The sequence below is a fragment of the Zootoca vivipara genome, chromosome 6, assembly GCF_963506605.1.
Source record: "Zootoca vivipara chromosome 6, rZooViv1.1, whole genome shotgun sequence".
Lineage (NCBI taxonomy): Eukaryota > Metazoa > Chordata > Lepidosauria > Squamata > Lacertidae > Zootoca > Zootoca vivipara.
Genome location: NC_083281.1, coordinates 85,111,619 through 85,125,616, shown reverse-complemented (window position 1 = coordinate 85,125,616; position 13,998 = coordinate 85,111,619).

The window sequence follows — 13,998 nt, the reverse complement described above, 5'->3', positions numbered from 1 at the left end:
ACAGTGGGAGGAGGCTTACAGGCTGTATCATTCATTGGGTTGGTTTTAAAAGACCTGCAGGCAGAGGATGACTGAGGGTGTCTGAGGTTAAGTTGGGTAGAGCCTTATTCAATCCTGATTTATCAGCCTGCACTGGTATGTGTGCCTATTGCATTGGATACAGACCAAGAAAACTATGAGCAGTATACATTTTTTTTTGCTGCAGTGCTCCAAGCAAAAAAAAACAAAAAAACAAAAAACACCTTTACTACCCAATGGGTATACAGTGGTCCCTTGACTTACGAATTTAATCCGTTCCGAACAGACCTTCGTAAATCGAAAAAATCGTAAGTAGAAGCCAATGGGGGGGGGAATTCGTAAGTCGAAAAAATCCTATCTAAAAATTTGTAAGTTGAAAAAAATCCTATTTAAACCGCATCCAAAATGGCGGACGGAGCTACGTTCATAACTCGAAACATTCGTACGTCGAGTTATTCGTAAGTCGAGGTACCACTGTACTCTAAACAAGATCATCCTCATTATTATTTTCCAACCCCTTCTCCTCATTTTTAATGTCATAAGCTTAGATTTTATTTGTCTGTGTATGTTCCTGTAGTGGCTGGTGCCCATTGCGACTGATGGGGCTGAAGGCAGGACGGCCAACGGTAAGGGAGCCAGAGCCAACGCAGGCAGAACCCATCCTTCCCCACTGGCGAGTTTTGCTAGGGGGAAAGCTCGGCATGGGTGGGGGTTGTAGTTAAGAAGCTGGCAGGTGGGAGTTGGCGGATGGCAGACTGAGGTTAATGGGGAAATGCTCTGTTTGTTCTGTTGCATTAGCCTCCCCTGGTTTGCATGCTTACACCATTGGATACAGCTCGAAGAAAACTATTGCCCATTTTCTTGGTCTGATAAGCTGACCTTCTTGATGCAATTTTTAAAGGGCTTCAGGCGATGAGCTCTCTCACAGACAAGTCAACATTGGAAGGGTTCAAAAGCCCTTGGTACAGCTGTTTGGGCTTACCCTCTCTTCTTCTTTCCAGAAACAGGCAAGTGAATACTGGAATGAGCTCGATGAGCGTTATTTTGATTTTGTTAAATCATTGCTCGAAGATGAACCGAAGATAGTGGACGAATACAAGGACAGAATAGCAGAAAAGCCTGTGGAATAGGGCAATCCTTAGGGCAGATGTTCCTTCTGGACACCACAACCAAGATTGCAGAATCCCAGATTGAGCTACGAATCAGTTCCAACCTCTCTCCTCCATTGGACCCCCCACCTACTAATACACAACCCACACATCTAAGGCTCTCAAGTCTTCAGAATGATGTCATAATGAAGCAAGCCCCCACTGCAGGCCATCTCAACTGGCTCTACCAGGACTGGCCATGGAACCTGCTCAAGGAATGGATGGGCATGGCCAGAGTTGTGTAACCTGCACCCCCATATCACAGTGGTGGCAGAAAGAGGGGCTTATTGGGAACAGTTTAAAATTCACCTATGTACACACTCATTTCTGTAGAATCCTACATTGGAAACTATATTTGATATAGTTGCATATCATTAAATGCAATGTGAATAATGAAACATTCTTTGTTTTAATTGTTGTTGTATAACCAATGATCTGATGATCGCATAATTACCCCAACAGTGGGGAAAGCTTTAAATAATTTTGATGTTTTCATTTTATTTCCACACCTGAAATGGCACCTGAACCTGGGTTACAGAATCACAGCTTGATCAGTTCACTCCCCTCTCCTCTAATGGACACCCAAACCCTCAGCTAATATCACCCATGCACTTGAGGCTCTCAATTCTTTTGATTCAGGTCAACTCTTTTTATGGGGTTGAATATAGCTCTTTAACATACACACAAGCTAAATGAAAGAAGTCCGCTCTGCTTACTAGACACATGTACACAATCATTTCTGTACAATCCTACATGCGAAACCATGCCCTTGGTATAATTAAATATAACGCAAATGTTTTCAGTCTACTTTTGGTCTCTACGATGAAGAGAGGGAAAACTGGTTGTTAAAGTGTTTATGATAGAGGAAAAAGCCTGATTTATGGTTGACAAAAAAAATTAAATAAACAAGGGATTCTCGGTGAGAAAAATCATTTATTTTTCTTTTCTTAAAAAATGTTACTGAGAAACTGAAATAATTCAGCCATTACTTCCTCCATGAAATAATCTTGTTTTGATTGTGATCTTAAGGTGGAAATCTTAAGGTAGAATTGGGACTTATAAAGAGACTGAGTTGTTAATAGCATCAAAAACATTGAGTATGGCAAAGGTATCTTTGGCTGTCCCAGTGACTGTTGATATTGTTCAGCAGTTGATGCTGGAAAAATGTAAAATGTTCAGCTCAATGTTTGATGAAAGGGGGAAACAAAATAAATCTGAACGATATGAAATTTGAAGAAAGCTGGCAGGACTGGATGAGGAAGAACTCCCATACAGTCCCTGCAGCAGAGTTGCTGTACTCTGTAATGACTCTGCTGGAAAGTTAATGTACCTCTTAAATACATTGTGCAGAAATCACTGAGCAGCCTGGAGTTTGGAACAGCAACAATGTGATAAGCCTCATTGGGACCTGAACGACCTTGGTTCTAGTCCAATAGCTTGTAGCATAACCCAAGAGCGAGTTTGAAGAGAGCTATATAAGAAATGCAGAGAGCCCCATCTCTGGCAGAGCAGACACAAGGGACAGCCCTTCCACTCTTTCTGTCAGCTAAATCAGGGCACTCTGAATCTGAAGTCTTGACTCATCATGAAGCCTTGGCCCATCCTGCTAGCTGTAATGCTGCTGGACTTGACTACAAGCACACCGGGTAACTTTGATGCTGACACGTTGGACAAGGATGAAAACCAAGTTAAGACACGGTCTCCGGATGAGGGCCAGGATGAAGACCATGGCGAGAAACTATATGGGTCAAAGCTCAAGCGGAGGTTCCTGGTCATCAGCAACCACAGATATGAGGGTGACATGATTGATCAATTCAAGAATTGGGCCAGGGATAAGATCAAGAAGTTTGTGAAGAAAATAATCAAGTGACCTAGGTTTTGCAAAAGAGAGAGGTGGGGAGAGAGGAGGGGCAGAAGGCAAGGGAGGCCAACAGTAGAGGGAAACAATGGCAGGCAGAGCCCATCCTCCACCCTGATGAGCATGGGGAAATGATGTTGCAGCCAAATATATAATTTCATTTTTCCTAGATGACCAAGGGTTAGTAGAAAATTCCTAGAAATAACTCTGTGAGGTCATTTCACTCTGTTTGCTTTGGAGGGAATTTCTTCCAAAGCAGATTATCCTATGTACTTTCTTCCTGCCTGAGCACCTTCCTCTTTCTCCACTATGCTGACGAGCAGATAGGATGCATATCTTTTGCCCTCCTGAGCAAAAAGGTCTATTTTGATCTTCAACAATGTGTTTTGCAGTTTAGTAACTAGTTTTTGCCTGTCTTGATTTACACTATTGTTGCTGCTGAATCTTATACAAGGCTATATAAGTAAACATTTTTTATATGCTTACAGTTTAGTCAGCTGTGTCTGAACCTTCTGTCTAGAGGGATTACAAAGCGGTGAAATCCACAAATGATTCAGTCTGCTAACACATCCTCAATAGTTATAGAAAGCTACGTAGCTATCATCCTAGAAATGTCCATTCTATGCTGCAAAGGATGGTAACTTTGTTGAATCTATATAAGAATTGGTTCCAGGTAGGTAGCTGTGTTGGTCTGGGTCGAAGTAAAATAAAAAAATTCCTTCAGTAGACCAACTAAGTTTTTATTTTGGTATGAGCTTTCGTGTGCATGCACACTTCTTCAGATACACTGAAATAGGAGTCCCCAGGCACTTATATAGAGAAGGGGTGGGGAGGGGTGGGGAGGGGAGGGGGTATCACTCAGAAGGGTGGTGGAAGTGGGTGATTGACTGACTGATAGCTGTTGATGACCGAAAACAACTGCAAATGGTTTTGCATGAAAAAGCAAGGGTTGAGACAATGAGATGGCCTCTCATTATACATGATAAAGTGATCTTCAGTCATCTCATTGTCTCAACCCTTGCTTTTTCATGCAAAACCATTTGCAGTTGTTTTTGGTCATCAACAGCTATCAGTCAGTCAATCACCCACTTCCACCATTCTGAGTGATACCCCCTCCGCTCCCCAGTGTATCTGAAGAAGTGTGCATGCACACAAAAGCTCATACCAAAATAAAAACTTAGTTGGTCTTTAAGGTGCTACTGAAGGAATTTTTTTATATAAGAATTGTCACACACATGAGACAAAGGAAGGAAAATTACTGAATAATATATCCTCCCCTACACTCCAAATCCACCTAACACTAAGTTCTACAGGGACAAAATATCAGTGGGAGAAGGCTTAAAGACTGTGCCACTTCTTGGTGCTCATGGTGACTAATGGAGCAGAAGGCAGGAAAGCCAACAGAAAGTGGAGCCAGAGCCAATACATGGTGAGCCCATCCTCCCCGCCAGCAGTGGAGCTTCATGCTCCGCTACCGGGGGCGGAGAGCAGGTGCGCTGCCCCCACTGATGTGGCATGCATTCTGGGGGTGGGGCGCACGTTTTGGGGGTGGGGCATGCTATGCGTGTTTTGGGGGTGGGGCACGCCGTGCACAGTGACATGGCGCTCGTTTTGGGGTGGGGCGCACATTTTGGGGGCAGGGCGGGCAGCAGCAATGGTGCCCTGGGATCGCATTGCTCGGGTGCACCACCCCCACCGCCCCTATCTTCCTACGCCCCTGCTCCCCCCTGCAAAATCTTGGTAGGTAGGGGGATGGTTGATGGCAGACAAAGGTTAAGGGGAAATGTCCCATTTGAGCTGCTGCATTAGCCTCTCCTGATTTGCTTACAGCATTGGATACAGCCCCTTGAAAACTATTGCCCATTTTTCTTGACCTAAAAAACAGACCTTCCCAATGCAATTTTAAAGGGCTTCAGGGGATGGGATCTCTAGCAGGCGAGTCAATGTCAGAAGGCTTCAAAAGCCACTGCTGTAGCTGTTAGGCCTTCATCTCCCTTCTTTCTACGAACAGTTGAAAGATATCTGGAAGGATCCTATCAAGCAAATTGCAGAGAACATTGCTGGAATCTACCAGAGGTATGTGAGTGGTACGGTCACTACTGGTCCAGAAGCAGAAAAGCCTGTAGAATCAGGCAATCTTTAGGGTAAATGTTCCTCCTGAACACCTTGACCAGGATTGCAGAATCCCCAATTGAACTACAGATCAGTTCCAACCTCTCTCCTCCATCGGACCACCCACACATCTGAGGCTCTTAATTCTTCTAGACTATGTTATCATGAAGCAAGCCCCCACTGCAGCCCATCTCAACTGACTCTACTGGGGTGACCTTGGAACCCACTCAAGAAATGGATGGGCATAGCCAGAGCTGTGTAACCTGCACCCCCAATATCACAGCAATGGTGGAAAGAAGGGCTTAACGGGAGTGGTTTAATATTCACCTATGTACATGCTTATTTCTGTAGAATCCTACATAGGACACTCTATCTTTCATATAGTTGTATGTAAGTCAAATGCAATGCAGATAATGAAACATTTTTGATGTATAACCAATGATCAAAATGATTGAATAATTACTACAACAGCGGGAAAGCTTTAAATGACTTTCATGTTTTCATGTCATTTCCTCGTTGGCACATGAACCTAAGTTACAGGATCCCAGTTTGATCTAGTGATCAGTTCCAACCTCTCTCCTCTACTGGACACCCCACCAGCTATTATACCACCTACGTCCTTGAGGCTCTTGATTCTTGTTGATTCAGGTTAACTCTAGCTTTTCAGGGGGTGGGAGCTATTTCTTGAACATGCACACACACTAAATGAAGGAAGCTAGTCCCCTATGTACATGCTCATTTCTGTACAATCCTGACCTTGATGATAATTGATTAGAGCACAAATGTAATGCAAACAATAAAACATTCTTCAATTTTGTCAGTGGCAAAAAAAGTGTTGCATAACTGATGGGTGTATTTTCAATTACATTTCATGTAATTAATAAAAGAGGCATTCATTCTCAAATATCTCCTGTTTCTACTTTTCCTGCAATGCACATCATCGAAATAAAAATGTGTGAGAGCTGTCATTGTGAGATCTTCCTCCAAAGCCTTGAGCCTTGCTCCATTCACAAATCAATCCGGACCACATGGCAACCTGTGAACAGTGCTGATTCAGGCTGGCAGGGCAGGAGGCAAGGAGACCACAGCAGGTGGGTCCAGGGTCAATGACAGGCAGAACCAGAGCCCATGAGAGACAAAGCCAGCCCCTGATTGCTTATAAGTTAGAAGCGAAGGGACGCAGGTATAAACCGCTGAGCCTCCTGGGCTTGCCGATCGGAAGGTTGGCGGCTTGAATCCCCGCAACGGAGTGAGCTCCTGTTGCTCTGTCCCAGCGCCTGCCAACCTAGCAGTTCGAAAGCACACCAGTGCAAGTAGATAAATAGGTACTGCTGTGACAGGAAGGTAAATGGTATTTCTGTGTGCTCTGGTTTCTGTCACGGTATTTTGTTGTGCCAGAAGTGGTTTAGTCCTGCTGGCCACATGACCCGGAAAGCTGTCTGTGGACAAACGCCAGCTCCCTCGGCCTGAAAGCGAGATGAGCGTTGCAACCCCATAGTCACCTTTGACTGCACTTAACTGTCCAGAGGTCCTTAACCCTAACCCTAACCCTAACCCTAACCCTAACCCAAACCCTAACCCACGAGAAAGTTCTTACTAATGTTGAGTCAGAATCTCCTTCTGTGAAATTTGAAACCATTAGTTTGGGCTATTAGTTTGGGCTTAGACCAGTGATGGTGAACTTATGACATGCATGTCAGACATGACACGCAGAGCCCTCACTGCTGGCACGTGCCCCATCGGCCCATTCGCGTTGTTGTTTTTTTGCCCCGCCTTTGTTCTCCCTCTCCTCCTCACGCTACAGCTTGTCTCCACTGTTAAAACCCGGATCCTTATTTTTTTGTTGTTGTTGCTGGTAGCGAGAGATTGGTTTTAACCCTTTCTGTGCTGTTTTTTCTTGCACTTTGGCAGACAATGATTGGGTGTAACAGCGTTCGTTTTTTAACCCATTCTGTGTTTTGTTTGGCGCTTTGGCAGACTATGTCGGTGCTGCATGTTAGTTCCATCGAAGGTATTATTCATCATTTATTTCTGTTCTCTCCCCCCCCCAAAAGTGCAGCAGCTTTGGGGCATCCCCCCCAAAAAAGCAAAGCAACTTTTCACCCCCCAAAAAACACCTCCAAAACTTTGGTCAGCAGCTCCCCCCAAAAAAGCTCAAGAACTCTGGGCACTTTGTGATAAACAAGGGTTTTTTTTTGTTTGTTTGGTTAAATAATTAGTTTTTGGTTTATTAAATACAGTTATATATTACAATTATAATTTTTTGTTATTTAAACTATTAATATCACAAAATTATGGTTTTCTCTCTCGAAATGACACGCCATCTGAGTTATGCTCAGTCTTTTGGCAAATTCTGGCACACCAAGCTCAAAAGGTTGCCCATCACTGGCTTAGACAGTGAGTTACCAAAGGAAGGATTTAGTCCTCCATATAGGATTTAGTGCCCTGATCCCCTTATTCCTGATCCCCTTATTCCTGGCAAACAAAAAACCACCCAAAAATTATTATCCTTCTAAACTTGGTAGACCCTTCCCAGAAGACCATCACAGAGTATCTTAGTGCATGTTCAAACTAAGGAATTCACTCTCGCAGGATGCAGGGATTGGACACCAACCTACCGTAGATGATTTTTAAAGAGAATAAGACATATTTATAGTGGAAATGGCCACCAGTGGCTTGTGGAGAATGGTCAATGACTGAATAATTGATGGGGTGTGTCAGAAAAGTTCCATTATTGACAAGCTTAGAAGAGGCAGACTCAGCGGAAGAAGAGAGAGAATTCCTAAGGGAGGGGAAAGAAGCAGCAAGCAGCAGTAATTTGGCTCCTGTACACAGAGAGAATGGCAGGGAGGCACAGCATGCAGGATTGCAACTCGCAAGCTCTGATAATAACACAACAGACGGAGAGGAAGAGATAGGGGGGCATAGAAGCGCCCCGGTCTCGTAGATTAACTAGGCTAGCAGAAGTGTGGGCCTGGGAGAAAGAGAAAGTGGCGAATTTCCTGTTGGGGATGGAAGAGGAGGGGCCCAGTTTCGACAACTGGATCATCGAGCGAGGATTGAATTAAATGACTGGGGCTTTTGTAATTGACCAATAAATATGAAATAATTAACTGCTGAAGTCGTGTTGTGTGCGAACCTGACAAGGTGTGTGAATTGAGGTACAGGCATGTTGAGGTGCAGCTGTGTAACGAGGGGGTGGAAATGTATTGGGAAGGGGGGAAAACATGTTGTGGATGTTGTGATGATGATAGATATAGATAGATAGATAGATAGATAGATAGATAGATAGATGATAGATAGATCAACAGGGACTCCTCTTCTCCATGTTTTGGGACCCAGAGGGGAACATGAGATGACTATCACGTAAGCCAAGATAAATCAACACCTTGGACAGCTTTCAGCTGCTGGGCTGAGCTATGGTAGATACTGTCTCAGCAAAGGCCCGCTGTCTGTTGAATACTGATTCTTCAGCCACATACTCCTGCCCAGTAGTGAAGTAGGAGAAGCTACATGGGAGACACACAAGGCCAGGGATGCCGAGAGCTGTAGCCCAGTGCATCTAAAGGCAGCATATTGACTACATTTGCTATACTGCAACAGCCCAAAGGGTTGGAAGTGCCGTACAGTTCTTCTGTGACTTGGCACTCACACAAGAGGTGGAAGCAATTAAAGGAGGCAAATCAGGATCCTGGACATCTCCCGTGGGCCCTGCTGGCTGGGACATGGAAGATGTTGCTTCAGAAAAGGTCTAGAGGCACTTGAAGGCTTAAGAGGGCTGGGGAGGCTTTCCTCTCCTGTGGAGGAGCCTCGTCTGGGAGAGCTGTCTGCAATTCCTAAAAAGTGCCCAGAGCTGATTCTGCAGTCACATCCTCCTGCATGTCTGTGGATCAGGCAAAGCTACAAGTTTTGAGAGTGAGGATAATCAGAGAACCACGTCTTCAAACCTGGATAGTAGAGATGGGGGCACGGAAGACTTGAGAGTCTTCCAACTCCAAGTCCTCTCAGGGCAACCTTGTAATATGGATGCTGTGGACATTATAAGTTAGGCTTGGTTAACTGCATGTAACCTACTAAACTGATTAAACAACTTACATACGGCTCCTGCAGCAGAGTTACTGTACGTACTCCTGAATGGCCCCATTGGAAAGTGAATGTACCTCCTAAATACATTGTCATAAAGTGCAGTAATCTTTTTCTTCAAAGGTCATTGAACAGCCTGGAGATTGGAACAGCAACAAGATGATAAGCCTTAGGGTGGGACCTAAGCCTTGGGACATGAACGAACATGACAAACCTCATGCCTGAGTAACTTCCACAGTGGGCTCTCATAATTCTCCATACCTGTAAAAAAACATCTGGGCAACTTCTTATTTTCTTTTTGGAGCATATATCCATTGTACATATTCATATTTGTGAGATGGGATGGAGGGAGAAGGAACGTATTTAGGAACTGTGGCAAACTGTGCATGATGTATTTTGGGCATTAAAATAAAAACAACAACAACATGAAATTGAGGAAGAGTGGGACCTAGAGCGGAATGAACTGGACAGTCAAGAGAGTGAATGGTGGCAAATCAATCAGCCTTCGAAAGGAGCTCAGCGTTCCCCATGTCAGCATGAAATGCCTAACTGCCTACTTGGTTTTAGTGCAGTAATTGGTAGCATAACCCAACACAGCTTGAAGAGGGCTACATAAGAAAGGCAGAGAACTCCATCCCTGGCAGAGTAGAGACAAGTGATAACTCTTCTGCTCTTCTTCTTCTTCTTCTTCTTCTTCTTCTTCTTCTTCTTCTTCTTCTTCTTCTTCTTCTTCTTCTTCTTCTTCTATGATTTTTTATTGGATTTTATATAAGGAAAAAAAGAACAATAGAAAAATACAAAAAGGATATAAAGCAATTTCAACAAATCTTATTCCCCAAAATTCTTCACATTTCATTAACAATAAGATAGAAAAAACAAAAAGAAAAGAAAAAGATAAAAAGATTAAAAAATCTACTATATAGCTTCAAATCTAAACATTTCGGACTTCCTCATTCCCCCTTCTTGAGTTCTAAATAATACTCTAACTCTTGCAGTTCCCAATTCTAGAATCACATTCTTTTCCCCCCCAAATTGTAACTTCTTTATTACGAATAACCCTTCACACTTCACATTGCTATTATTTATTTACTATTCTCTACCCTTTACCCCAAAATATTCAAACTTATCAGATCTTTTACCCCCTATTATTCCCACCCAGAAAGCTAAATCTTTCCCCCTTTGCTTGGAGACGGTATCTCTAGAAGCTTCAGCCAGTTCCTTAGTGCATTCCGAGTTCAGACCATTTTTTATCAGTCAATACAAATTAATGCATTTCTCCCTCCTCCCACTCCTAATCTGTCCCAATCCAAATTTTGCCAAACCCTTTCCCCCCTCTTCTATAATTCCCACACTTTATTTCCCTTCTCATTCTCTTTCTGCCCCCCACCTACTTGCTTCTTCCCCTCTCTCACTGGGGTATTAACCTGTTTGTTTTTCCCCTTTTTGGAGGGCTTTTGAATTCCCACCCTCCCCTGTTTCACCTCTCCCACCAGTGAAACAGTGGTTTCTTCTTGATGCCCTCCCTGTTCTACCTCTCCCACCGGTGGAACAGTATTTTCTTCTTGCTCTTCCTCTGTCTCAAATATCAAATCTGTTGGTTAAGCAAATTGTCCAGAGTTATATTTCTCCTCTATCCATTCTGGGATTTCCCCATAAGTCACACCAGCGTATACATACTCCTCTGGTCTTTTTTCTTCTCCCTTTTCTTGCTTTCTAAGTTCAAATGATTCGTCTGTTTCAATGTTCAATGCTGGTACTTCCTCAGTCTTATCCACCAAAAGCCATGTGTCAAGTTTGGAAATACTTGCCTCCTCTGTCAGTTCCAGAATTGTTTTCAGTATCAATAAATCCCACTGTGTGTCTTCCTCACCACCATCCAGAACTTTCTCTCCCAATCCACTGCCACATTCCTCCTCCATATTTGTAGCAGGCAGGAAGTGGTGTTGTTGTTGTTCTTGTATTGTATTATCCAGTATAGAAAAAAGATAAAGTCCAGTTTGGTCTGGATCCCACCTCTGATTCTTTTCTTTTTCTCTTAACCATCCAACTCAAAGTCAGTACTGAGCAGCCTTACAGTTATGTTTAAAAGAAATCCTCTTTATCTGTTTGCAGCTCTCAGTCTCTCACTCTCAGACAGGCACATTCCTTTCTATTGTGACGTCACAATGAGGACTAGCCGATACTTCCTTTGACCCGGCTCCAAGTTCACAGGCGGGTTCTTTCTTGTCAAATCTCAGTCTTTTGCAGAGATTAAGTGCACTTTAACTTTTCCCTTTACTCTGAACCAGGAAAAAGTTCTTTAAAACTGTATTTCTGGGTTTTCCAAAGCTTACTGCTTAATTCCATACTCAATTGGGCGGGGCTGACTTCCTTTTTATGCCTCGTCTCGGTGCCAAATTCTTGATCCCAATCGATAAATTTCAACTTACTAAGTCCAGGTCTTAACTTTTTTTCGGAAGAATCCACCGCTTGCAGGCTGTAGGCTCGGAGCTTCACTTCATGGAGGTGACGATGGTGCCCAAAATGGCTCCCACAACTGCCACTCCGCTGGCTTTCGGGGGCTCTACTGAGCTTCCCAGGCAGCGGAGGAGTTGCGTTTGGAGCTCCGCCGGGCTGCTATGCCCCGGAAGTAACTCTTCTGCTCTTCTATTCCTTTTAGCCCGCCAAAGTAGGACACTATGAATCTGACCCATCATGCAAGTCTTTGCCCATCCTACTAGCTGTACTGCTGCTGGCCTTGTCTACAAGCATGTTGTATAATTTTGATGCTGATATATTGGACAAGGATGGAAACCAAGGTAAGACACTATCTCTGGATGAGGACAGGGATGAAGACCATGGCGAGGATCTATATGTGCCCAAGAGCAATCACAGGTTCCTACTCAATCTCTGGCGCAGATTCAAGTAGGGGCTGCTTCAAAATATCCTTTTTGGAGCATATCTCCAATGTCCATATTCATATTTGTGAGATGGGGCCAAGGGAGTAGAAAAGGATTTAGGAACTGGGGCAATCTGTGCATGATCCATTTCAGGCATTAGAGGGACCCAGGGTGGAATGAACTGGAGGGACAGTAAAGGAAGGGAATGGAGGCAATTCACTCAGCCTTGGAAAGGAGCTCAGCGTTCCCTATGTCAGCATGAAGTGCCTAACTGCCCACTTGGTTCTAGTCCAATAATTGGAAGCATAACCCAACAGAGCTTGAAGAGGCCTATATAAGAAAGGCAGAGAGCTATATCCCTGGCAGAGTAGAGACAAGAGAGAACTCTTCTACTCTTCTATTCCTTTTTGCCACCGAAATCAGGACACACTGAATTTGAAGTCTTGGCTTATCATGAAGTCTTGGCCCATCCTGCTAGCTGTAATGTTGCTGGCCTTGACTACAAGCACGTTGGGTTGTTTTGAGGCTGACATGTTGGACAAGGATGAAAACCAAGTTAAGACACGGTCTCTGGATGAGGACCAGGATGAATATCATGGGAAGGACATACATGGGCACGATCTCCAGCGCAGATTCAAGCGTGGGCTGGGTGACAAAATCAAGGAGTGGACTAAGAAGCTGGTCGAAAAAATGATGCATTCAAAGTTTGTGGATGAATTATTCAGTCTCAGTGGCTCTGAAATAAAGAGTACAGTCAACACAAATCTGGAAACTGTGAGTAGAAGTAACACTAATTACATTGTGTGTGCATGGTATGCGTGTGTTTATTTGAGGAAGGAAGGTGCTGGTTGTCTGAAGCCCCACAAGGTGTTCAGCAAAGATTCCCCCCCCCCCAAATGCCAAACAGATAAGGTTGTGAGTGGCAAAAAGGAGTCTGGGTTGTATGCAAAGTTAGTCATATTCAGAATAGAAACACAGAAATTAATGGACAAGAAGAAGAAGAAGAAGAAGAAGAAGAAGAAGAAGAAGAAGAAGAAGAAGAAGAAGAAGAAGAAGAAGAAGAAGAAGAAGAAGAAATAATAATTTGTATCCCACCCAACTGGTTGGGTTTCCCCAGCCACTCTGGGTGGCTCCCAACAGAATATTAAAAACTCAGTAAAAGATCAAACATTTAAAACTCCCATAAACAGGGTTGCTTTCAGATGTCTTCTAAAAGTCAGATAGTCGTTTATTTCCTTGACATCTGATGGGAGGTCATTCCACAGGGTGGGTGCCACTACCGAGAAGGCTCTTTGTCTGGCTCCCTGTAACCTCAGTTCTCGTAGTGAGGTAACCGCCAGAAGGCCCTTGGAGCTGGACCTCAGCTTATTTAGGGCCAGTATATCCAGTGGGTCTAATCTGTGGAAATTTACACACACACACACACACACACACACACACACACACACACACACACACAACCCTCCTTTTCCAGAGGGGGCTCTGAACTCTGTTCTTCTTTCTACAAACAGGTGTGTGATAACTTGAAAGATGTCTGGAAGAATTCTGACAAGCCTACTAGAAAAATAGTTGCTTTTGCCATCACAAGCATACTGAAAAGATTAACCTCTTCTGCTAAAACAACAGAAAAGCCTGCAGAAGCAGAATCCCAGATTGAGTAATGGATCAGTTCCAACTTCTTTCCTCCATTGGACCCTCCACCTGCTAATATGCCACCCACACATCTGAGGCTCTTGGTTCGTCTTGATCATGTTATAATAAAGCAAGCCCACTCTGCTTGCTAGTCACCTATGTACCTGCTCATTTTTGTACAATCCTACAGAGGAAACCCTGACCTTGATGTAACTGAATAGAACACAAATGCAAAGAAAATAATAAAACTTACTTTGTTTTAATTTCT